The sequence below is a fragment of the Eumetopias jubatus genome, unplaced genomic scaffold (assembly GCF_037043125.1).
Source record: "Eumetopias jubatus isolate StellerSeaLion01/CBP00866 unplaced genomic scaffold, mEumJub1_p1.0 scaffold_4, whole genome shotgun sequence".
Taxonomy (NCBI): Eukaryota; Metazoa; Chordata; class Mammalia; order Carnivora; family Otariidae; genus Eumetopias; species Eumetopias jubatus.
The window spans coordinates 101,927,592-101,950,882 of record NW_028274810.1 but is presented as its reverse complement, the minus strand read 5'-3'; the positions used below and the strand labels follow the sequence as shown (position 1 = coordinate 101,950,882).

The 23,291-nt window shown below is 56.9% G+C and overlaps 1 protein-coding gene and 1 pseudogene across 1 annotated transcript in view; one reads left to right on the top strand and one right to left on the bottom strand.

The window, feature by feature from the left end:
• Positions 1 to 13,262, bottom strand: part of LOC148164571 (programmed cell death protein 5 pseudogene) — a 117,718-nt pseudogene extending 104,456 nt beyond the window's left edge.
• Positions 1 to 23,291, top strand: part of CAMTA1 (calmodulin binding transcription activator 1) — an 867,769-nt gene that overhangs the window by 600,277 nt on the left and 244,201 nt on the right. The window lies entirely within an intron of this gene.

Sequence of the window (23,291 nt, the reverse complement as noted above, 5' to 3'; positions counted from 1 at the left end):
GCAGTCCCGGCAAAGCCATTAGCAAGCAGGGGCCCCTGGTAGGTAACTCACTGGTGGGAGAAAAAAAAAAGGAACAAACTATGAAACCCACCACCATCTGGATGAGTCTCCAGAGGATGTTGCTGTGTGCAAAAGGCCAGTTCCAAGGGCTGCAGGCTGGACGATTCCATTTCTGTAACATTGTTGAAATGACAGAATGGCAGAGATGGAGAAGGGATTAGTGGCTTCCAGCAGTTAGGAAGGGGGTGGGGCAGGAGGGAGGTGGGTGTGGCTTAAAAGGGCAGGCAGGGGACCCGGGTGGAATGCGAATGCTGTGTCTGGACTGCGTCAATGTCAACCCCCCGGGGCGTGAAGAAAAGGAGACCCACTAGTCCCAGGACAGCGGGCGGCCCTGCTCTGAGCTCCAAAGACAGGCGAGTGGGATCAACCCTCCACGTGCAGAGCAGGGGGCCCTGGCAGAAGGGGAAGCTGGGCCCCACGGGCCAGCCTTGAGCTCCACCCCTCCCGTGTCCTCTTCCCTTCAGTGTCCCCCAGCGTCTTTGCCCTCGGCTCGCTCTCTCTCCTCTCCTTTCCAAACCTGCTCTCAGGAAAGAGAAGGCCCGCTCTCGACAGCTCTGAGCATCTGCAGCACGTTTTGCTCTTTCCCTAGGGATCAGCTCTCTGTGGCAGCTGTGACCTTGTCCCCTTCAAGGATTGCGGGAATGCAGGAGCCCTGGGAGCAGGGCTAAGCCCAGACACACGGCAGGGACATCTGCCTTCTCCACCTCGGCCAGGGCAGATACTTGGGGGCGCGGGGGTCCCACGGCAGGGGAGCTGGGAGGAATGTACCATTTGTTCATCTATTCATTCCTTCCTTCAGCAAATGCCCCCAGGCCCCTAGACATGTTTTAGGACCTTCCTTAGGTACCAGGTGTTCTGAAAAGAGCCTGGCATCAGCTTGCCTGCCTCCTAAGCTCAGTCTCGTGCAGGGAACAGGCCCCATGACTCCTCTGTCAGGTGCTAGCCCAGGCCAGGATCCTGTAATGCTGGGGCATGGAATCCCAAAGCTCCAGAATCCTGTTTGGGGCTGCAGGGGAGCCCGGCCCCAGCTCCCAGCTGGGCCCTTGCAGAACCTTACCATTTATCAGGAAAGGAGCCCTGGTCACCAGGGAAAGCGGCCAGCTATAGACGCTAGGCCTGCAGCGTGCCCAGCCTAGCCAAGGTTTGGAAGCCGCTGAGGACAGTCCCTGCCCTGGGGGAGCATAGTTACATTGGCGCCAAGGCTGACCTGTGGAGTGGGGATGGTCCAGGCAGAGGGCCCAACCAGATGACCTCCCCTGGGGGGGGGTGGCACCCCTCCTCCTGCACCCTTGACTTCTGGTGGGGCTTGGTAGGAACCATGCTCACAGCATCCAACCCGGGGTCCTGGCCATGTTACACCTGCCAAAGGTTCTTCATCAGCCAGCAGAGGCTCTGAGGGAGCAGGAGAGGGAGCTGGGAAGTGCCCCACAATCCTCTGCTGCAGAAGACCAGCCAGATTTGCAGGCAGCAGGGGGAAGCTCTGGGCTTCTTAGCCCAGTATTTAACAAGTAGGTTCTCAGCTGCCCAGCAGCTCAGGCCTCAGTCTGGTGTGCATACTGATTAGAGATATGCCCTCCCCTTATGTCCCAGGCCTGGGGCTGCCAGGGAGCTCTCCAAGCAGGGAACACAAGAAGGGGGCCGAGCAGGGGAGAAGGTACCCCAGCAGGAGAGGTTGCTTGAAGCTGGCCAGTCTCCCTGCAGCGCTGTCCTCAGGACCAGACAGCATGCCAGCCTTGAGACTGATTTACAGTGTACACGTGTGAGGATGCCCCCCAGGACCCACCGCGAGGAATTCTCCCAGGATCCTGCAGTGCTTTTGACGAGCCCTGAAGTCCTGTCTCATGGGCCCAGCAGAGGGTTGGGCTACACACTCTTCTTGTCAAGCCAGGAGGCTGGCATTCTCCTGGCCTCCCTCACTTGCTGATCATAGAGCCTTCCTGGCCAGGCCTGGCCTTTACCCCCTGCTCCCCACCCCAGATGTCCAGACAGTTAATGCTGATTCCTGGGACTTGTCCCCTCTGCCCACAGGCCTGAAGCATCATAGTTAACTCCAGGGCAGTTGATATAGATTCTTATTCACTTGCAAGCCCCCAGCTTCAGACCTGGGAGGGCGTTGGGGCTGGGGTTCCTGTGGGCAGACAGTGGGGGTGGGATGTGGAACATGGCAGGTTGCTGAGGGCCCTGCTGTTCCACTGGGGGACATAGAGAGGCTGGAGGCCTCCGTGCCAGGCATAGGAGTGGGGTGCATTCTGACCTGCCTGCAAAGCCTGGTCCCTGGCAGGAAAGTGATAGGACAGATCGCATTTTCGAACCATTTCTCCAATCCCCCGTCTCAGCATCTCTGGGCACAGATGGAAGCCTTGGCTGGGGTGGAGCGGGGGCGGGGAGGGGGTGCGGCAAAGACCAGAAAGGGGAAGCAGGCAGTTATAGGCAAGCAAAGGGGGCTGCCCAGGCAGAAGGGTGCCCTGTGGAAGCCCCTCCACGCCCCACTCCATCTCCTTACAGGCCTCTGGTCTGAGGCCTGTCTCTGGCCATCCAGCCAGCTGGCCTGGCCCCTCCTTGGCCTGCAGCCTCTGGATTCTATGTCATCCCCAGAAGGGGATATTTGCACAGATGGCCTAACAGAGCACCATGGACTGGGAGCTTAAACAACAGTTCTCAAGGGACCTCTCCCCAGCTCTGGAGGCTGGAAGTCCAAGATCAAGGTGGGGGCAGGGCTGGTTCCTTCAGAGGCTGTGAGGGAGAACCTGTTGCAGGCCTTGCCCCAGCTCCTGGTACTTTGCTGGTTGTCACTGGTGTTACTTGGCTTATAGATGCGCCACCCTGACCCCTGCCTTCATCTTCACATGGGATTCTCCTTGCGTGAGTCTGTGTCCGGTATTCCCCTTATTGTGAGGACACCAGCCATACTGGATTAGGGGCCTGCCCTCATGACCTCACCTTAACTCACCAATGACCTCTGCAATGCCCTATTCCCAAATAAGGTCATATTCCCAGGTCCCTGGGGTTGGGACTTCAGCATATGAATTTTGGGAGAACACAATGCAACCTGTAAGAGGAGATCTCTGACTTTTAGGCAGAGGAACACACCCTTTCCCTGGGAGACCTCAGTGTCTGGTTCTGAGGAGAAGACTGGGGCCTGGACAGGGGTCTCTCTCTCCCCAGGGGACCCCTGTAGGGTAAGTCTGGGGCCGGCAGGCTTCATTCACTTGCTCATTCATCCACTCAAGCGTTCACTAGCACCTGCTCCTTCTACTGTCCTACTTGGGATACTGGAAGGAGAGAAATGGGCAAGGTTTTGCCGCCTGGGCCTTACTTTCTAGGTGGAATTAGAACAACAACAAAATAAAAGGTCAACAAATACAAAAAAATCATCCCAAGTGGGCATGAGAGCTACTATGAATGAAATAAAATGGGAACATGATAGAAAATAACAGCGGCTTCGCTGAAAGATGGCGTTTAAGCTAAAATCTGAATGAGGTTCGAAGAACCACGGGTAAAGAGTTACAGGCTCTGGGCTGATAGGCTCCAAGGCCGGGAGGCAGGAGGGAGCCTGGCGCGCTGCAGGAGCGTGAGGATCAGGGAAGCAGATGCTGGCTCTCGTGGGTTGTGGCCCTCGTGGCTCGTCGCTCCAGGCGGGTGGGCGGGCAGTGTCCAGGCAGGTCAGAGGCCTCCAGGCCCCGTGTAAGGGGCAGCCCGGATGCTTTGTGACAGCAAGACACTGTCCAATGGGCAAGTCTGGATGATGATGTCCTGGTGGAGAAGGACTTTGTTCCAGAGAAAAGCCAGCTAGAGCTTTTTTTTGAAGTCTTTCAAATCCTTCTGGAAAGAAGTGGAAGCAATGAACAGGCTGGGTGGCTGGGAAATAAGGAGCTGGAAGGGATGTGACCTGGAGATTGTCTTGGTCACGCTGGGCAACAATCGCCATGGAGGCAGAAGGAGCCGTATTGGATTAGGGGCTTAGTTATGGGTCCCCAGCCTCGCTCCAAGGTCTGAAGCCTGGCCCCTGTGTCCTAGGAGCCAGTGGGGAGGCCGTTGGGGAGGTGGCCTGCTCTCTGCCACCCTCAGGCCTTGTCTTCTCACTGCTTTACTTCAGCTGCAGCCCACGTGCCCCACCTGCAATGGGGCCGGGACAGGCAGAGGCAGGGGTACGGGCTCCATTCCTGGCACATGGTTGCCACCCTGAATCAGAGAGATTTTAGAACTCAGAGGGCCTCAAATGTCCTGGCAGGGCAGAAAGTACATGACCTACTGTGACAGACCAGGGTCTGATGCTGGGATGAGGGCTGGCCTGTCCTCTACCTCAATTTCCTCATCTGTGAACTGCACAGCACACCTCCCTGTATGTTTCCATTAGGGCCCAACGGGACACTTAGCTCAGTGCCTGCACGTGGCATGTGTCCGAGAAGCCTCTCTGCCTCACTGGGGCCCATTAGCCTTGTAGGTCCTGGCAAGAAGGCCCTGGTGCCGGGATGTGCAGAGCTTGGCCAGCTGTCCCGCAGAGCCTCCTGAATCCAGAGCCCCTTCCTGGACATCTGGAGCGGGGAGGCCTCCAGGGTGCTGGCGTGGGTAAGAGAGGAAGGGAGAGAGCTGAGCGCCCCCCCTTATGGGAGCACACCCTGGTGTCTGGTGCTTTCCAAGATTCAATGCGCCTGACCCCCGCGCACTCTGTGACACACATGGGCAAGGTGCTTGACCCTTGGGCCTTGGTTTCCCCATTTATATAAAACCAGGAGGCCTGAGGTCCCCTGGTGGGATAACCTCTAGAATTCCATGAGGCTTTGTGGAGGCCCAGCAGGCCTGTCTTCAGTGGCAAGAGAGGGAGGCAGCTCCTGGGAAAACAGGCAGAGCCCTGCATTGGGCTCCCACACACGCCACAGGGACCCAGCGCATCAGCAGACGGCATGGTGCAGGCGGCATTTTTCCCATTGCACAGGTGAAAACTGGGGCTCCGGACCCCTCACTCAGGCACTCAGGCTCTCTGGGCCCACCCCTGCAGAGAGAGAGCTTTCCAGTTCAGGGCCCGGGGGCACGCTGCCTCCCCCAGTGCTGTAAGGGGGTGGGGAGCCGGGGGCCCAAGTGGCTGCAATTCTGACTGTGGTAACTGCTCCAGATGAGTAAGCCAAGGGGAACCCTGGCCTCCCCACGGTCCTCACTGGCGCCCAGAGGCCGAGGCCAGGTCTCCAGGGGGCAGAGCCAGGGCAGCCGCCGAGGAAAGGAGGCCTGGGCAGGGCTGGACTGCAGCCCGGGTAGGCCCGGAGCACAGAGTAAATCTGCATCTGGTGGGCCTGATTGATCGTGCCGCTCAGAGTGGATATATTTTTTAATAATCTTTTTCCAAAATTAGCCTCTCTCTGTATAGCAGCGATCACAAACAGCATGAGACACATTTTTTTACCCGTCAGTGGTAGATATTGGCTTTCCTTCAAGAGAGAAGCAGATGAAGGTGCTGGTCCCTGGACCCCCGCACCCTGGAGGATGGGCAGCGCCTGGCCCTGCGCATTCAGAGCCCGTGACGGGGCGAGGCCATGCCCACCTGATGCAGAGCTCCCCCTGCTGCCTCTCCCGTGGCCTGGGGGCAGGCGCCCTCACTCTCTGCCCCTCTCTGCACCTCTCCGCACCCTGGTTTCCTCAGCCACAAGAGTGGGTTTTTCATGAAGCTATTTTGGGGTTAAAATAAATGTGGAGTTCAAACAGAGTAGATGCTCAATAAACACTCAGGGAGTCGGAGCTTCATCCTCCCTTCTTTGCCCTCCTGGTGGATTTGGGGCGATGATTCCGTCTTGGTTTTACTGGTCCAGTTGGTGCCAGATGGTAAATGCTTATTTTTAACTCCTGTCCCCTTTGCATGAAGGTGTCCAGGGGGGCCCATCCACTCTTGCAGGGGCCAGCTTCGGGGGGTGGGGGTGTTCCTGGGTTTCTCTACCAATCAAGATGTTTTGTTGTTGAGGGTTCTGTTTCTACTATTTGTAATTTCTACAATAGGTTCTTTCTGTATTCCCCAAATAAAAACGGTGTAAGCGTGAATAGGTTCATCCTGATCTGCCCCCCTCCAAGGGTGCATGCCCTTGACTCCTGTTGTGTCTTGATGGCTTGAGTATAAAAGCTCCCAGTGTCACACTAAGTGCCTGCCATGTGCCCTGCCCCAGGCTGGGCCAGTCTGAGGGGTAGAGAACAATTGTCAGCACCCCCACACCCTGCCCCCAGCCCTCAGGGAGGTGAACACAGGCCACATTGCAGTGCCCACTGGTGCGGGGCAGGCTGTGGGCAGGGGCAGTGGGAGCTTGGAAAAGGAAAGACGCAGCTAGAGTCTGTTCTCCGGAAGACAAGGTCCTGAGCTGAGCCTCAAAAGATGGCGAAGTTAAGACTGGCTAAAAGGAAGGGACAGCTCCACAGGTGGAGTCAGCCTTGAGGTGGGGCTGAGCCTGGCAGAGGGGCGGCTGCGGGAAAGAGCTCTTGCTTGCCCCGCTGGTTAATTGGGCAGTAAGCGCCCGAGGGGCTGCAGTGTGGCTGGGAGGACCCCCCCACCCCTGGCTGGGGTGCAGTGCCTGCTCCCGTCAGGGTAGACCTGGCTTCTGAGCAGAATTAGGGCCCAGGGAGGCCTTGATTCCAGAAGTTTTGGAGGGCTGCTCTATGCCCGCGCCAGCCAGCAGCCCTCTCTCAAGAGCCCCCGCCTCTGGCTTCTGGGGACCCCCAGGACTTCCCCAGGGCTCCCCTCACCCCTTGTGTTTCGGGGAGAAGTGCTGACTGGTTGGTTTCGACTCTCATTTCTTTCTGGAATTCATCTACATCAAAGCGAGATCCCTTATGTTCAGCGCTCAACAAGGCTGTGGTGATTAAGCACTTAAATTGATTAATCAAATTTCCTGTGATGAGAACTACTGTCATTCATTAATCTGAGCGGGATTATAAATAAGAGATGGCAGATACAGGAGACGAACGTGTTGACAGATGGAGGCGCCGGCCTGAATCACAAGTAGGCGCCTGCTTCCTGAGGGCTCCAGCTACAGGCAGCCTGGGGACAGAGCTTCCCTAAGGACAAAATTAGACGGAGATTAAAGTATCCCCATTTTAATAAAGAAATATGCAGAGATGAGCGGTTGGCCCAGGGAGGGGACGGCGCAGGTTTGCATACCAATGGCCAGACTGTGTTCGTGGAGGTAGGGCGGCAGCTGAAGGAAGTCGCTCAGCCCGGAGCAGACCCCCAGCGATTTGACGTCAGAATTGCACACCAATTGAGAATATGGGTTTTGGAGTCAGAGAAGCCCTGGGTTCAAGTCCCATCTCCATGGCTCAGGCACCCTGCAACTCGGCTGAGGTTCTTACCCTCCCCTGAGCCTCCAATCCCCTGCTGGCCAGGTGTGGATGCCAGTAGTACCTCCCTCATCAGGGAGTCGTTAGGATTAGGTGAGGTGATGTCTGTTAGGCAGTTTTTATGCATACCACAAGTATTTATTGAGCACCGACTATATGCCCGACCTGTGCTGGCGTTCGGAGATTTACAAGGAATGAAATGAGCGTGGTCCCTGCCCCTCTTAGGGCTGGCGTTCCTGTAGAGAACAGACATGCCACACGGACCCCTCTTTATGGCTTGATTCTGGTGGTGGTGAGGGCCATGGAGAGTGCGGGGTCGGGGAGAGCAGGTGGTCACCAAAGAGCCTGACCTGTCTGGGGGCAGGGAGACTATCTGGAAGAAGGAACATTTGGGCTGAGCTCCGAGGAGAGTCTAGAGCTGCAGTGTGAAGAGGTGGGGCATGGAGGAGGCCACAGGACTGATCCCCAGGGAGAGGAGAGCATGAATGGGGCCCTGACACAGGACCAGGTAGGCATGGGGGGTGGGGTGGCACCGTCCAGGGCCAGGGTGGCCAGACACACAGCAAGCCGGGAGGGTGGCAGCCCCAGGAGAGGCAGCAGCAGATGGTACAGAGCTTCCAGTGGTGTTGAGGATGTGGGTTTTAGGAATCAGCACTCCCCAAGCGGGGGGGCTTGGTGAGGGGCTTGGGGAAGCAGCAGGATCTCCTCACCAGGGCACAGAAGGGAATGGCTGGCCACTGCCCTGCCCTTCCCAAGCACTGCATCCTCTGTTGGCCTTCTGGACCCAGACACAGTATGTCTTCCCATCCCCTGGTCTTCTCACACTTTCTGCCTGTGGTTCCCACTTCCAGGGACATGGTCCCTGACTCCTGGCCGCACTGATGCTGATAGAACTTCAGTTCCCAGCTCAAGTGTGCTGCTTTCCCGAGAGGTCAGAGCCCCAGTGCCAACCCCTCCCAACCCCCACCCCCACCGAGCACTGTGGCTTCTTCATCATGACCCAGTCACAGCTTTGACCAGCCCCTGATATGCATGATGGTCCGCCTGACACCCATGGCCGTGCTCACATGAGCAGCAGGCCCCAGGAGGCAGGGACCATGTCAGCTCTGGTCCCCAGTGCCTCCTCGGAGCCTGCACAGGGCCTGGCACATCAGCAGAGGCCTGAGCTCATGGATGCTGAGTGGAGGTGGCCTCGCAAGCATCATCGAGATGGTGGTGGCCGTGCCAGGAAAGCAGGCAGGGTAGAGAACCACCCAGCCCCCACATGCAGATCAGCATCTTCTGGGTTATCGGGCATGGACCACGTCGGCACAGTAACATTTACTGAGCTCCTGCTTGGCGTATGGCCCTGCTGAGGCACAGGAAACCTGTTCTTGCCTTCAAGCAGCATTGAGTGGGACAGCAGAGGTGGGCAAGGAAAGAGATCATTGCGATGCACTGAGGTTAGTAGCCCACAAAGGGAAGCCCAGAGCAGGGGTACACGACTTTCTGGACAGGCAGATGCCAAGGCTGGTTGCATTGGAGATGGAGGAGTTGGGGGAGAAGTGAGAATGGGGTGGGGGGTGCATTCCAACCGTCATGGCCCTTCAAGTCCTGGCACCCTCTTCTGTTTTTACCTCCTGACATCTGGGTCAGAGTCTCAAGGGAGCCTCAGCAGGGGCCCTGGCTACGCAGGCCAGAAGGAGGCCCAGCCTCCCACCCATACCTCCGCCCACCCACACAGTCTGCTGGGCTCACACTCTGTGATCAGCCAGTGAGCCATGTGTGCCCTCCCTCAGACCCCTAGAAAGAGCCTGCAAGAGTTTGGGGTGGGGGAGGGGAGAAGCCGAATTCCCTCACTTGGAGGAAACCCACTGGTGCTCAGTGAGATTAAAACTATCACTCCTGGCTGAATTGGCCTCTTCCACTGTTTTGCTAAATAATTAAACACTCCTTATTAAAAGAGTTACCGTCTTAAAGATGTCAGCCCTTCATCTCTCATGCCCTATCTCTGGAATGTGGCCATGGGGCCGTGTCCAAGCACCTCTGCCAAGGATAACCTTTGCCCCGAGATCATCTCAAATTGCTTTTGAAGACCCACTGTGCGCTCGGCACCATGGGGCGCAACGACATCTGGTAGCTCAGCCTGGGCCTCTCCTGTCACAGTGCCCTCTGCAACATGACTCTGGGCTCGCACCAGCCAGAGCAGGTGTCAGAATACACGAGGGGTGAAGGCAGGGTGGGCTGCAGTCCACCTTCCACGATGGACTTCCTCTGTCCAGCCCAGGGCTGTGTGTGGCTTCCCTCCTCCCTGGGCACCGGGCTGATGGGGGGCAGTAAGCCAAGGAGGGCCGAGTTTCTGCCAGGAAGGGGCTCCCACCGAGGGAGGGAGGGGCAGGGAAGCAGAGAAGGACCACCCAGCTCTGTCTGGGAGAGTCAGAGCCAGATCAGAGGAGAAGTGAGTGTCTGCTTGGCGCCCTGAGGGACAAATGTGAGTCCGCCGAGCCTGGAAACAGGGCTTTCCCCAAGACTTCAAAAACAAAGCAAAGCCGATGAAAGATGGAGAGTCTGAAAGTACGCGGCACACGGCACGTTCAGGGATGCATTCCACAAACAAATGAGTGCCTACCGTCTGCCAGCAACCATGCCAGGCGCTGAGAATATAGAAATGAGCATGACACGAACCCACCCCGCGCACAATTTGCAGTCTGGCAGGGAAGGCGGACCAGAAACAGCCTCTGATGTGAAGGGACATGTGCTCCGATGAAAGCGTCCTCCAGCTACCTCTGCAGCACCACGGAAGGAATGATTACGTCTGTGCCTTCCAGGGGATGACGCTTAGGCGGCTTTGGAGGGACACTCAGAATTCAGTCTGGTGCAGGTGGTCTGAACAGACTGGACACCAAGGGAGGTGTCGATGAAGGAGACCGAGACAGGGCTGAGGAGCAGAGGGGAAAGGCACAGGTCTCCCTTGCAGGAGATCCAGAGTGCTGGGAACGAGGAAGCTAGAGCCTCTGGAATGATCCGAGCAGGGGAGAGAAGATGCTATGAGAAGAGATTGCAGAAGGACCCACAGTGCTCTATACCAATACCCAGTGTTGGTATAGAGCGGGGAGCCCACGGGAGCTGTGGTCTGAGCTGAAGGGATGGTCAGCAGAGTGATGCCCCACTGCCCTTGCAGAGCTGCGAGGCAGGCCCAGGGTGGCCTGCAGACTGTGAGTGCCCAGTCAGAGTGAAACTGCCCCAGGTCACCCTGGACCGGGAGGCTCTACCTGGAGCGAGGGGTTTGTCCTAAGACCCCTCACAAGGTGGAAGGAGTTCACTGACCTCCGGACTGGAAGGCATAGGCCCCCTACCTGATGCTGGAGGAGCCCGGGGGAAGGTGAGACGTGCAAGACAGGGCAAGGACTTGGCCGCCGGCAAGGGTTGCACCTTCCTCAGAGCTACCCTCATGTCAGAGGAGTCTTGCACTCGGTTTGAATTTTTCTTCCAGGAAGGTCTGTGGTCACCTAAGTGGTGAAAATCTCAATTTGCTGTGCATAGTCATGCCAGGGGTGGAGGGACCCAGGCTTAGAGGTGTCACCTGATGTGAGCCCCGCTGGGGTGGGTGCTGGGCCTTGAGCAAACATCCAGGAGGCAAGGGGGTGTCATGGATGGAGCTCCTGGCTTCTGGGCGAGGCTGCCAGCGCCTGGCCCCACCCCAGACAGACAGACAGACAGGCCTTACTTCCCTCATCTGGAAAACGAGGGAGTCGGGTTAGTGCGCAGACGATTGCAAGAGCCCCTTTCAGCTCCAGACACTTTCCAACTCGATGCGTCTTCTGCCCACCCGCTCACCTTGCTGTCGGCAAGAGTTAAGTTTTAATGAGAAAAGAATTTCTCCCTGGAATATTGAGTATAATTAAAACTCTGCCGTGAAAAAAAAATAAAAAATAAAAAGCCCAGCAAACATGGAGAGTACTAGAGGAAGTGAAAATGTTAAAACACAACCCCCATTTTCCTCTCCCTACAACATGGATTATTAAGTCAGGTTTGAAAAAGTTCCTATTAAATATTTAAATATTGCATTAAATATTCATCATCTCAAAAATTGCTTCCTAACCGATCCTTAGGTAAATATAACAATATTTGATCACAAAAGCTGCACAGCCTGACAGGCTCAGAGAGGGTGAGAATCTGTCTGCGGCTCAGTTCCCACGGGGCCCAGGGAATCCTGCTCACGGGAGGAGGCCCGGAGGCCAGGACGGAGGCCCGGGGAAGTGACAGGGCTGCGGAGGGGGGAGGGGCCGCTGGGAGCTGAGACTGCAAGGGGAGGGGATTCTCCCCCAGGGCTGTCTCTGCGGGACCCTCTGTCGGGCCAGCTGCAGACCCGAAGGTCCCTCCTGCGGGCCGTGGGAGGGCTGTTCCCCGGGGTTCTCCCAGACTGTGCACGTGGCCCTGCCATTCCTCGTGTGGCCTCGTGGTCTGCCGAAGCGGCGTGCAAACAGCCCTCGTCGGGCAGCATGGGTGGAGTGCCCCCACCCCCCCGGGGCCAGCCTCCCAGGTATAGAGCCGAGGTGGGCAGAGGCTCTACAGCGGTGCTTCTCCATCTGAGTGTTGTGGACCGGGTCACTGAGTGTGGTGGGAGCTGCCTGGCGCCCCAGGATGTCCTCCCCACCCCACCGCACCAGTCTCGCCCACGTGAAATGGCCCCAGACATTGCCCAGTGTCCTCTGGAGGCGAGCCTGCCCCCCGGTTGAGAACTCTGCTCTCAAGAAAGGCAGTAAACACTTGCTGGGTGTGGATGGCTGGGTGCTGGCTGGAGGGAGGGGGGAATCCAGCCAGTCCGAGTGTGGGGCCGGTTTTGCGTGGGTATCGGTGCGGGACAGCCAGCCCCCCTCTGGGGGCTGCAGAGCACCGGACGCAAGCGGCCACAGGGCCGGCTCACCATTCCCACGTGGCACCTTCCCTGAAGGCCTCAGAGCTGGCAGCCTCCAGCCCTCTCCTTGCCCTGTTCTGGACTTCCCCCACCAGGGCTCCAGCCTCAAGGCCACAGAGCCCCTGCTGCGTGCCAGCCACACCAAGGCCCCCATGCTCCGCCTTGTCATCCCCATCCTCACGTGCCCAACCTCCTCTTCCCTAACTTCGTCCCCGTTCATAAATATCCGGGACATCTTATGCACACAAGTAGAAAAGGTAGAGAAGCAAAATAGTCCCCATAACGGCCAATAACCCGTTGTGACTAGTGAGCGCGACGTGGCCAGTCTGGGCACCTTGGGTGGGGGGGGCGGGGGGAGCGGGGCAGAGGCTCAGCCAGCTGCCAGAAGCCACTGCTGAGTGGGCAGCATGGCTGGCTGGCCCATTGTTAAGGAAGACGGCAGAAGCTGACCCCAGGAGTGTGGGGCATGCCGTGGACAAGCCATAGAGCTGATGAGATGTTGGGATGCCAGCCCACCCCCCCCTCCTCAGGGTGGGCCCGGGGTTTCCTAACCTGAAACCGTACCTGGGGGAGGGAGGTGCCGGGACCCACTGGCACCTTCCTGAAATGAGGCTCCCTACTCTCATCTCATCTCGTGCTACCAGGAGACCAGGAGAGACTGACCAGCTCTCGCAGGGACCAACAGGGATGTGGCCAGAGTGTCCCAAGGACAGGCTTGGCCACCGCCCCACTCTGTGGCCCTGAACCCACCTTCATGACCACAGCCTCAGTGTCCTCTCCTAGAAGCTGGCTCCTCCTCTCAGCTCAAAGCTGCTCCCTGGTGAGAACGGCCTTGGCTTGGGGGTAAGGTTTGAGTTCTGACCCTGCCATCACCCACCGTAAGGCCCAGGGTCCCACGTGGGGAGACAGGACGAAGGGCGAAGTCCTCCTGTCCAGTCCAGAGCTGATGCAGCCCGCTCAGGGCCACGGGCATCGGCTCCAAGGCCACCATCCGGCTGGCCCTGGGTCGGAATCCCTGTTGAACTTGGAAGAGTCTTGGCCTCTGTAAGGCTTGGGGGTCATCTTCCGCCGAGCGGGAGTGCTAATGTCCACCCTGAATGGTCGTTGCGGGGACAGAGGGTGTGCCCCGTAGCCAGCATGCCGTGACGTGTCCGTAGGCGACTTTGGCCGGACTCATGCAAAAGCCCAGGGAGATGCCCCAGGTAGCCAAGCTTCATGCAGAAGACAGAAAGCGTGGCGCTGCACGAGGGGTTTCTGTTATCAGCCACAGCAAGAGGGAAAGCAGGGCCCTGGAGGCCTCAGCCCACCTCTGGTGTGAAGGGGCAAGGAGGGGAGGGAAGGTGCTGCAGCGCTCGCTGGCCTTGTAAGCGGCACAGATGCAGAACTGGAGACAGGTGCCCGGGGCTGCGAGCCCGCCACTTCACCGCTCTGCCTGCAAGATTCAATACCGCCCCTTGCAGGTTAGCAGCATATTGGATTCCAACGAGTCATATTTTAACGCTGCCGAATAGTTGCAGGCGACAGAAAACCTGTTTCTTTCCCATTTTATACATCCAGGAAATTTGTACCACATGCAGCCTGCATGTCATTACACACTTTAAAATATTGCATTCTTTCTTTCCAGAACCTGCAGATCCATCACAAGGCAGATAAACTGCAGGGCTGTGGGTGAGAGAACCCCTCCAGTGGGGCCCGGAGAAAGCAGTTAAGTGTAGGGGGCCTGCCCCTCACCATTAAGGATCCACCCCTGGGGAGGCTCATCTCCTGGATGCTGCAGGACAGTCTGTTATTTCCCCGGGAAGCCTGGGGGACGCGCTCGCTCGGGAGAAGCAGGTGTAATTACAGAGGCCCAGGCAGGGCACTGCTTTAATGGATGTAGGGTCTGCTGCTAGACTTAAGTACACGTGGCTGAACCCCAAGACCACCCCCGCCCCCACTCTCACTGTGCTTAGGCTTCTGGTCCAGGGAGACGAGCCCTCCCACCTGGCCCCGTTAAAGTGTGGAACCAGCCACTTTGCACTGAGATGTTGAGAGCCATTTGCATTCATGATCTCCTCCGCAGAGTGCACCTCTCAGAACCTACAAGGGGTGGGTCTTGGGAAGTGGGTTTCCAGAGCTTCAGATCTCGGCAGGCAGAGCAGCTGCCATTGCCTGGGCGGCCAGAGCGGCTCAGTCCCTGAGTCCCGCCCTCACGGCACCCCCTTTCCCACTGGCATCAGCCGGCGCCCTCGCCACCTTGGCTCGCTCTGCCAAAGGGGGTAGGCTCTGCAGATGCAGAGACGAGGAAGCTCCGTCCCTTTTGGAAGCCCAGGCTCTGTCTCTCCTGAGCAACCTTTCCTCCTTCGGTCCTTGGCCTAACCAGCTTTTCCAGAACATTCAGTGCCAGGATTGGGCAGATGTAGAAGAACATGGATCCAGACCACCTTGAGAAGCTTTTCAAGGAGGGAGGGAGGCCTTCTTTCCTTTCTTCCTCCTCAGCTGAGGCTCCTTGCGAGGCCTGGGATAGACGGTGGAGTTTGGGCAGAGCCTCTGCCCGCAAAGCGCTAACAGGGCAGGTCATCACCAGCCCACCCAGACTGCCCTTCGGCCTCCTTCCCTTGGCAATCCAGGTTCCTTTTGAGCTGGTTCCCAACATTATGCCATTCTCCAGTACCTCCTTGTGCAGACCTGGGGTTGGGGGGGGGGGATGTCAACAGAGGGGAAACGGAAAGTCAAGCCCATGCGCGTGAGGGATGGACAGGCTCACGGAGGAGATGAGACTCTCAGAAAGTGCAGGGAGGCAGGGTAGCTCCTATAAGGGCTGAGATTGAGACAGCAGGTGCACTAGGTAGGAAACCAGGCAAGGAGGGGGGGCAGCTCCCGCCCCAAGATGTGAGCCCCAGAGGGCAGGGTTTGTCTGGTTCCCCATCAATCTCCAGCACCTTGCAAGGGCCTGCCACGTGATAGGTGCCCAGCAAGTATATGTCAGCTGAAAAGGTGGGGTGCAGGAGGGCCTCTGTCTCCTGGGTCCTTTCAAGTTCCCGAAGCTGAGGCAGTGTCTCCAGGGACTGGGTGAAGTGGGGTCCCTGACCCTTGTTTGTGCCTGGGCCACAGTTTTGTTTTGTCTTTAATTGAGGTGAAGTTCACATAACATAAAATTAACCCATTGAAAGTGAACAATTCAGCAGTATCTAGAACATTCACAAGGATGTGCAACCATCCCCTCTATCTCGTTTCAAAGCATTTCCATCCCCCACCAAGGAGAAACCCCCTTTCCTTCTCCCCCCGCCCCTGCTGAAGCTGCTTTCTGACTGCATGCATTTGCCTACTCTGGAGATTTCCTGCAGAGGAATTGTACAATATGTGGCCTTTCAGGTCTGGCTCTCTCACTCCGCAGTGTTTTCAAGGTTTCCTGCCCACTGTAGTGTGCGTCAGCGCTTCATTCCTTCTCAGGGCTGAACAGTGTTCCATTGTGCAGCTCTGCCCCCATTTTGTTTATCCACCCGTCCGTGGATGGCTGCGTGGGCTGCTTCGTCTTTGTGAGGAGCTCGGCGGCGAGCGCGGGTGCATGTGCGGGTCTGAGTGGCTGTTTGGAACTCTTTGGGAGTTGCTAGGTCATATGGTAATTCCGTGTTTTACTTTTGGAGGGATGGGCCACCACTTCTCTACCCGGGTCAACAGAGATTTGTGAACAGGCCTCCGGGCTCCAGACACAAAGGGCCCACGCCATTCAAGGGACTGAAGCTGGTGGAGGGTACTGCGTGTGTTGGGGAGCAAGGAGAGTGAGCAGGAGACCACACCGGGTCTATGGTGGAGAAGGGGCGTCCCCGCTGTGGGGTGGGGCTACCATCCTCCCATTCCAGGAGGAGGGTGTCCTGGGGAAACTGAGGAAGACCTCCTGTGCTCCAGTCACAGAAGACATGTTGTCATCTAATCCTCATGCCATCCGACAAACCTGCAAGATCTGGGTCCTCAGTACCCACCCTCTACTAATAAGGACATTGAGATTCAAGGAGACCAAGCCCCCCATCACCCACCCCTACGCCTTCCCAACCCTCTGCATGTTTTAAGAAGCGCCCCCTGAGTTTCCAGCCCAGGTCTGGCTCCAGTGCCCACACCCTGCCCCAGGGGCGGATCAGGAAGGGCAGGGAGGGGCCTCTGCCCCCCCACTCAGTCCTCCTCCAGAGGTGCCCTGGAGGACAGAAGGCTCCTCGGGGATGTTCCCTCCTCCCCCTGCTCTCCCACGAGGGCCAGCATTCCTCATCACCCTATATTCAAAGGAAGGAGGGCTCTCGTCCAAGGTCACGGAGCCCTCCTCCTGTGAAACCACAGGTACCTCCTTGTATGGCCGGTACTATACAAGCCTCACTCCTGTCATTATCATCATTAGTATTTCCATTATGTGGATGGGAAAACTGAAGCTCAGGGCACCCAGTGACTGAGGTCCATATGGGTGCTGAGTGCCCCTAGGGCCGCGGGGGTGTCCCACATGCCCAGGCACTTGGAGGCACTGAGAGCAGGGCCTGGTGAGGGTAGGCCGTCCACAGTGTTTCCAGCACATTTGTTTCTTGGGGAAGGGGCATGGCTCAGGACTTCCTGGGGGAGCCTAATCCTCCTTAGGGTCAGGTTCATACCCTGCTCAGTACCTCCCTTATGTTCCCAGGGCAACCAGACTTGCCATCCCTCCCGTCGTCTCCCTTTGGCTGGAGCCGGCCAGTTGGTGTAATCCCATTTGGGTGCGTTTCTGACACAGGCCCCCGGATCGATTGCCTGATGCTAGGGGTGCTCCCTTCACTGGAGGGCTCTTCCCTGCTGCCCCCTCTCTTTGTAGTGATGTTTTTGTGAACTTGAGAAAAAAATCAGGAAAAGGCCGATTCCCTCTGTCCAGCCCATTAATTCTGCATGCTCAGGCCCAAATTAACCTTGGCAAGGCTTTGAGAGGAGAGAGTAATTCTAACCTTAAAAATCTGCTGATTAAAGCTGGTTTCAGGAATTCGATTCTACTTAATGTCTTGGCAGGGAGCCCAGCCTCCCATTAACACGGCCACGGACTCGGGCCCTGGCATTTCCCTCCACCTTCTTAATAAACAAAACCCCATTGCCTGTTTTAAGCAAGAATCCCTTTCTCGGACTCCTCTGCTGCCCACAGCTGTGCGTGTGACCGAGTGCCGTGAGTACCTGGATGGTGTCACGGCTGCCCGGGTGGGGCGGTGCTGAGAGCTGGGTTCCCCAAGGCCCTGGAGTAGAGCAATAATTACAGCAGGAACGCCAGGCACTCCAACCCCAAGAGGACCGAGCAGGGCAGGCTCTAGAGCAAGGGCTGATCTGTGGGCGGCCCTTCACCCTCCGTGCCACCTACAATGGCTCTGGGGGCTTTAGGAGCTGGGTCCTGGTGGTTTCCACAACTACCAAGTGCCTGCACCTTCTGGGAACAGGGACCATGGGATGGGTCATGAGTCAGGACAAGGGCCAACTACCTGGAACGGACACCGAAAACCCCTACGCCAAAGGACGTAGCTGCTGGCCCCCTAGAGAGGCTCAGCGTCGCCCGTCAGCAATCGCTTCCGCTAAAATGTGCAAGGCCATGTTAAGACATGTCAGCCTCAACAGGCTGTTTGGCAAGGGAGCGCTAGACCAAGAGTTACTTGTGGGAGTTCATTTTCCTCATCGGAGTCCTCAGGACAGGGTGCCTGGTACACACCGAGGGCTCCACAGCTCTTAGTGGAAGAGGGAAAGGAGGGAGACCATGATCACCATTAAGCACTTTCTAGATCAGTTCCAGCCACTGGCAGGGCACCAAGAAATAGGTCTCAGCAATGCGCTTTGACGAGAAAGGAAATTTCACTTTATTTATTTATTATTTATGCCCAGTACTTTTAGGAAGTATTTGAAATAGAAACAGCCCAGATTTATATATATATATATAGGCTCAAAGAACAAGAACGTGAGTGTGGGGAGGGAGCTGAGTCAGAGTAGGTGTGTATGTACCTAGAGAGACGGAGACAGACAGACAGACAGAGTGGGGGAGGGAGAGAGGATAGTGTCCCCTCCGGCAGCCCACCGGGGCCATACTCAGTGAGGAGTGGCCCCATGGGGGACCAGGCGCCCTGGAGGGATTTCTGAGACATGCAATGCCCCAGGAGGGCTGGTTCCTACACCTGTTTGGTGAGGGCAGGGGATGGACGGGAGCCCACACCCACCTGGCTGAGGGTCCCAAGGGTGGGCAAGCGGGCAGGTATGGGCGGCCAGGTGCCTGGACTGGTCCCCCGGCAGAAGCCCCTCTGCTTGGCCATGGAGTCCAGAGCAGAGCCCACAGGCCAGCCAGGAGGACCCCAGAGTTAAGCCCCCGCCACCCCCCCCCCCCGCACTGGAGAGCCATGGCTCGTCTCACCTCCTTCCCTAAATCTAAATTTACCTCATTATCGATTTTTAGCTCTTACTCCATTTTATACCCACTAATTTATTAATCCTGGAACCCCCCAAAAACAATAAAGCTAAAGCTCCAGGGATTTTATTTATATCTTTAAACATGATTTTTATGCCTTTTATCTAAAAATTCATTTAGTCTTTATTGCCCCTCTCACTCATGGCACAGTTAGGAGGCGGTGGCCCCATTCAGATGTGCTGCCCCTCAGGCGCTCAGCCTCTCTCTGGGGGAGGTAGCGCAGGAAAGCAGAGGGGTGGGAGGGCACAGGGGTGCCAGCGCGAGGCAGGGACCCAGCGGGCTGTGATGCTTTACCCTGGGGCAGGATGTCCCCTCCCTGGTCCCTGGAAGAGACTGGCAGTGAGGGGGCTTCTCGGAGCTCACGCTGCCCCCTGACCTCTGCTGTTCATTTTCCCCTTCAGGTCCCTTTACCAGAGACCTAAAGGGCCCGTGGGCTATAAAGATGATCTAGAATTTTCTGTGGAGATGCTGGGGAGCCTCCCTCTCCATGATCTACCTGCAGCACCTCTGAGCATCTCTCTCCACTCCTCACCCAGACCCAGGGGTCCTGAAGCCTGGGGAGGGGGACATTGGCTCTTCTTCCTTCCCCCAGAGCCCCCACCTGGAGGGTCTCTTTGGCTCTCTCTGTTTGCCCAAGGTGCTGCCACCCCCGCGCACCCCCTCTGCCGAGCTCCTGCTGATGCTGGTGCCCAGGGGCACTCCTGTCCCTAGGGTCTGGGGGTCCACAAAACTGTGTGCAAGGCGATGGGGTGGGGTCCACACATGCCCCAGGCCTGCCAGGCACCACCCCATTCTGGCCCTCTCCCTTGCACACCGCCCATCCGGGGGGTTGGGGCAGAGAGCTACCAGCCTTACAAAATTTGCTTCCCCATCTGTTTCTGTCTGCCCCTTGATTCCTCCAGCTCTGGGGACCCGACCTCCACAGCCAAGCTGGGCCACCTGGTCCCCCCTGTTTCTCCGGGGCATGCACCAAAACTTCTTCCTGTGAGATAGGGGTCAAGTCCCAGAGTTCAGATTCCAGCTTTAACACGTCCCTGCGACCTTGGGTGAGGAGTTGGCATCTCTGAGCCCCAGCTCCCACATCTGCAGAGGGGGCACCTCCCACCCCCTTCCAGGATAATGGAGAGGCCCCTGGTCTCTTCCCCTCCCCCAGGTCACCCATAGCACCAAGCACAGGAGCCTCTCTATTAGTCGGCAGAAAGACCAATTTAATGTCCTGGGAGAGCCAGCCACCAGGATCCCGGGCCTGGGGGTAGCCAATCTCAGAGAGGAGTTCCTCAAGACCCTGGAAAATGAATCTTTGGGAGCCTGCCCACCCCTGCCCGGAGGGGTCCCCCCCTCCGCAAGAAGGTACAGGGCTAAGGGGCTTTCTGCAGGGCGGGATCTGTTCCCACTGGGCAACCTAAGCGTGACCATGGCTGGGACCTGCCTGTGTGACCCACCACCGTCAGTTCGGGGGGCGCAGCCAGCCACCTTGCTCTCTGGCCTCAGTCCCCAGCTGTGGCAGGGGTCGTTGCACTGGGAGATGTCATTGCTGACTATCTTAGGAGAGAGGCCAGGATGGGAGACCGGGTCAATGATGATCTAATATTCCAGATCTCTTCTGTCACCCAACCCGGAGGCCAAATCAGACTGCAATCCATTTAGCTCAAACTAATTTTAAAGCAATTCACTATTTAACAAGTTCTGAGGCCCAGTGCTTTTGCAGGCAGCATGCGAATTGAATCATTTGGTCTAATCTTAGATTAATACGAAGCAAATCCTTCAGTGAGGACAGTCCTGGGAGCAGCCTGGGACTTCACCCCTTTGTCTTTGATGCAGGCAAGCCCTGCAGAAAGCCTGACCCTTGGCCATTGGCATGAACGCCTGAGTGAAGCTACCAGGGGCTGGCCTGCTGGACAGGGTCAGGCAAGGGTGGGTCTGAGTCCCCCTCTGCCTCTTCCCAGCAATGTGACCTTGGACAAACTGCTAGCATGCCCAGCCTCAGCCTTCCCCAGGATGTCTCTGTGCAGGATGATGTGGAGCTAGAGATGAGAAACAGGAGAGAGTCCATGTCTGGGAGGATCTGGAAGGTACTGGAGGGTTTTCCCTTCACCTGCTCCTTGGAGAGCACCTGCTTGTCCCAGGATGTCAAAAGTTTGGCAGCAAAGGAACGATGTTGACCCCCTCCTGGGAGCCCTGCAGCTCTGCCTGCTCAGGTGTCTTCCTGCCCCCTGAGAGTCCCAGGGCCCCTGCTCACAGCCCAGGTAGGCAAGATACTTTCATGCCTCTGGAGTCACACTGGCAGGATGGGACTCTTGCTAGCTGCCCAACTGCAGTGGCAGAGAAGAAAGCACCAGGAAGACACGCAGCAACGAGAGATGGAGACAGAGGGAGGGAGGGAAAGCTGATGGGGTCAGATCCGACGTTCTCATCCTCCTTCTGCACTTGTGCCTCGAATTCTCAGAGCTCCCACAGTCCCTCCAGGAAACCTGCTTTGACCTGCAGAGTCCAGGCCCGTGCAACAGGGCAGAGCCGTGAGAACCACAGGGCCTTAGCTTCAATGCAAGGCCATCTGCTGATGGCTCATCACAGGTCCCATGGGCGGTACAGCAGAACAGTCTGCGGCTCCCAGACTTGGCCGCTCGTCCCTCTGCTCAACGATCCTTCTCTTGTCCACCTGCCCTGGCCTTTTCCTGATCCCCCAGCCTCCTGCTGCTCACCCTTTCTGACTCTTCACAAATGTCACCTCCTCTTAGGTGACCTGGCTGACTATCAGCATGAGAAAGAGACTATTCCCTCCCCTGGCCTCCATCACACCTTTCGCACTTAGCATCAGGCCTGTTTTGACCTGTTTTTGTTGGTTTGCTTTTCCGTCTCTCCGCAGGGGAGACTGGGGGACCGTGGAGGACCCAGGCTCAGGACGGGCACGGAGTCGACAGTGGGAACTTGTTTACGGGGGAACCCAGCTCCACGCCCTCCTCTTACAGCCGAGCCAAGGCCCAGCCCGGCCCCGGGTGCCCTTTATCGGAGGGCCTGGCTGTCACTCCATCGGCCCGGGCACTGCCTCTCACCTGCCCCTGCCCAGAATACTCTGAACAAATGGCCCCTTACACCTTCATCACTTCAGAGCAGGATTAAATTGTTATCTTCTGGGTGGATTCCCCCTTCCCTTCTAGCATCTCTTTGTCTTCTGTCTCCTTTATACCATGACACATTTTTAAAACTATTCATCTTTGTCATGTGAACATCAGATTCAAGTGTGTGAGAAACCAGGCACCTAAAAATCTATTTTCACTCTGATTGCCTTTGTGCAGACAGTCACCTCCCCAGTGGGGGGGTGGGGGCAGGCCACTGGGGGAGCATGGGGGCTGCCGCCACAAGCTAACCCAGCTCTCGGGATTGTAAGTGGCCCTGTGCCATAGACACATCAGTCTGAGGACACAGCAGGTATTGTGCCTGCGTTAGAGAAGGCTTTAGGTGGGGAAGAGGCGGGGAGTGAGCTTTTCCGCGGCAGCACAGGGGCTCTGGGAGATACTTGCTGACAGATTCAAGCTGGCCCAGATAGAATGGCACGTACCAACCTGCAGACATTCCAACTCCCCAAAGCAGAGCCAACATCCCAAAGTCCCAACCCCCATGTGCCATCTTCCCCCAAACCCTGGCTCCCCCAGATCCCAGCCGTTGGGGTCTCAGGCTCCAAGAGTCTCAGCCAGACGTCTCAGCACTGGATCTCCACTCTCATTCTCTAGAGTGAATGTTCCATGCCGTCCCACATGGTAGCCTCTAACTACATGTGGCCATTGAGCACTTGAAGTGAGGCTAGTGATTAGGGAAGTGAAGTTTCAACTTTATTTCTTTCTACTGAATTTGAACAGTCCCACATGGCTCAGGGCCGCCATATTGGATACCGCCACTCTAGAGGCCTGGCGAACAATGCTGGGGACCCATGGAGTAAGATGCTGGGCTCATACCTTCCCAGAGAGGGAGGTCAACAGCAAACCTTGGCTTTGGGGTTTCCCTGCTTCTTGTGGGAGGAGGTCCCAGGAAACAGAATGAAATATTTGCTCCAGTGGAGAAATTCCATTGGCAGCCATGGCCACAGAAATGTTTTGCTCCTCTGAGAGAAAGCGCCAACACACCTGTACATCCCCAGTACTGAGCTAGGTGCTTTCAGCTTCCTGTACCTTATCTCACTAAATTCTGCTTAGTTAATAATAAGGTGCTTGACAGGTAGAGGAAGCCATGTTTTCACTGGGCATCTACTACATGCCAAGAAGTGCTCTGGTCCATGCACCATCCCTGAGTGTCGGCTAATCTCGTATGAGGCATTTAGGCCCGGAACACAAGCAACTACAATTAAATCCAGTTTGAAGGATATCCGGGTTCTGTGAAAGCTGCTGTGTACGGTGGGGGGGGGGATGTGACCTGGCCTGTACTCTCCTGTGTCATGTGGATTTGTTAAATGAGCAGACCATTCCCTCCCATTTAGGTCTCTGCTGCTCCCTCTGTGCCCTGCTTAGATAGTCACATCACATGGAAATCAAACTCAGTTTATTGAGCATCTGCTACGTGGAAATCACTGTAGGGAATTTTACAAAAGATGATACAATTCAC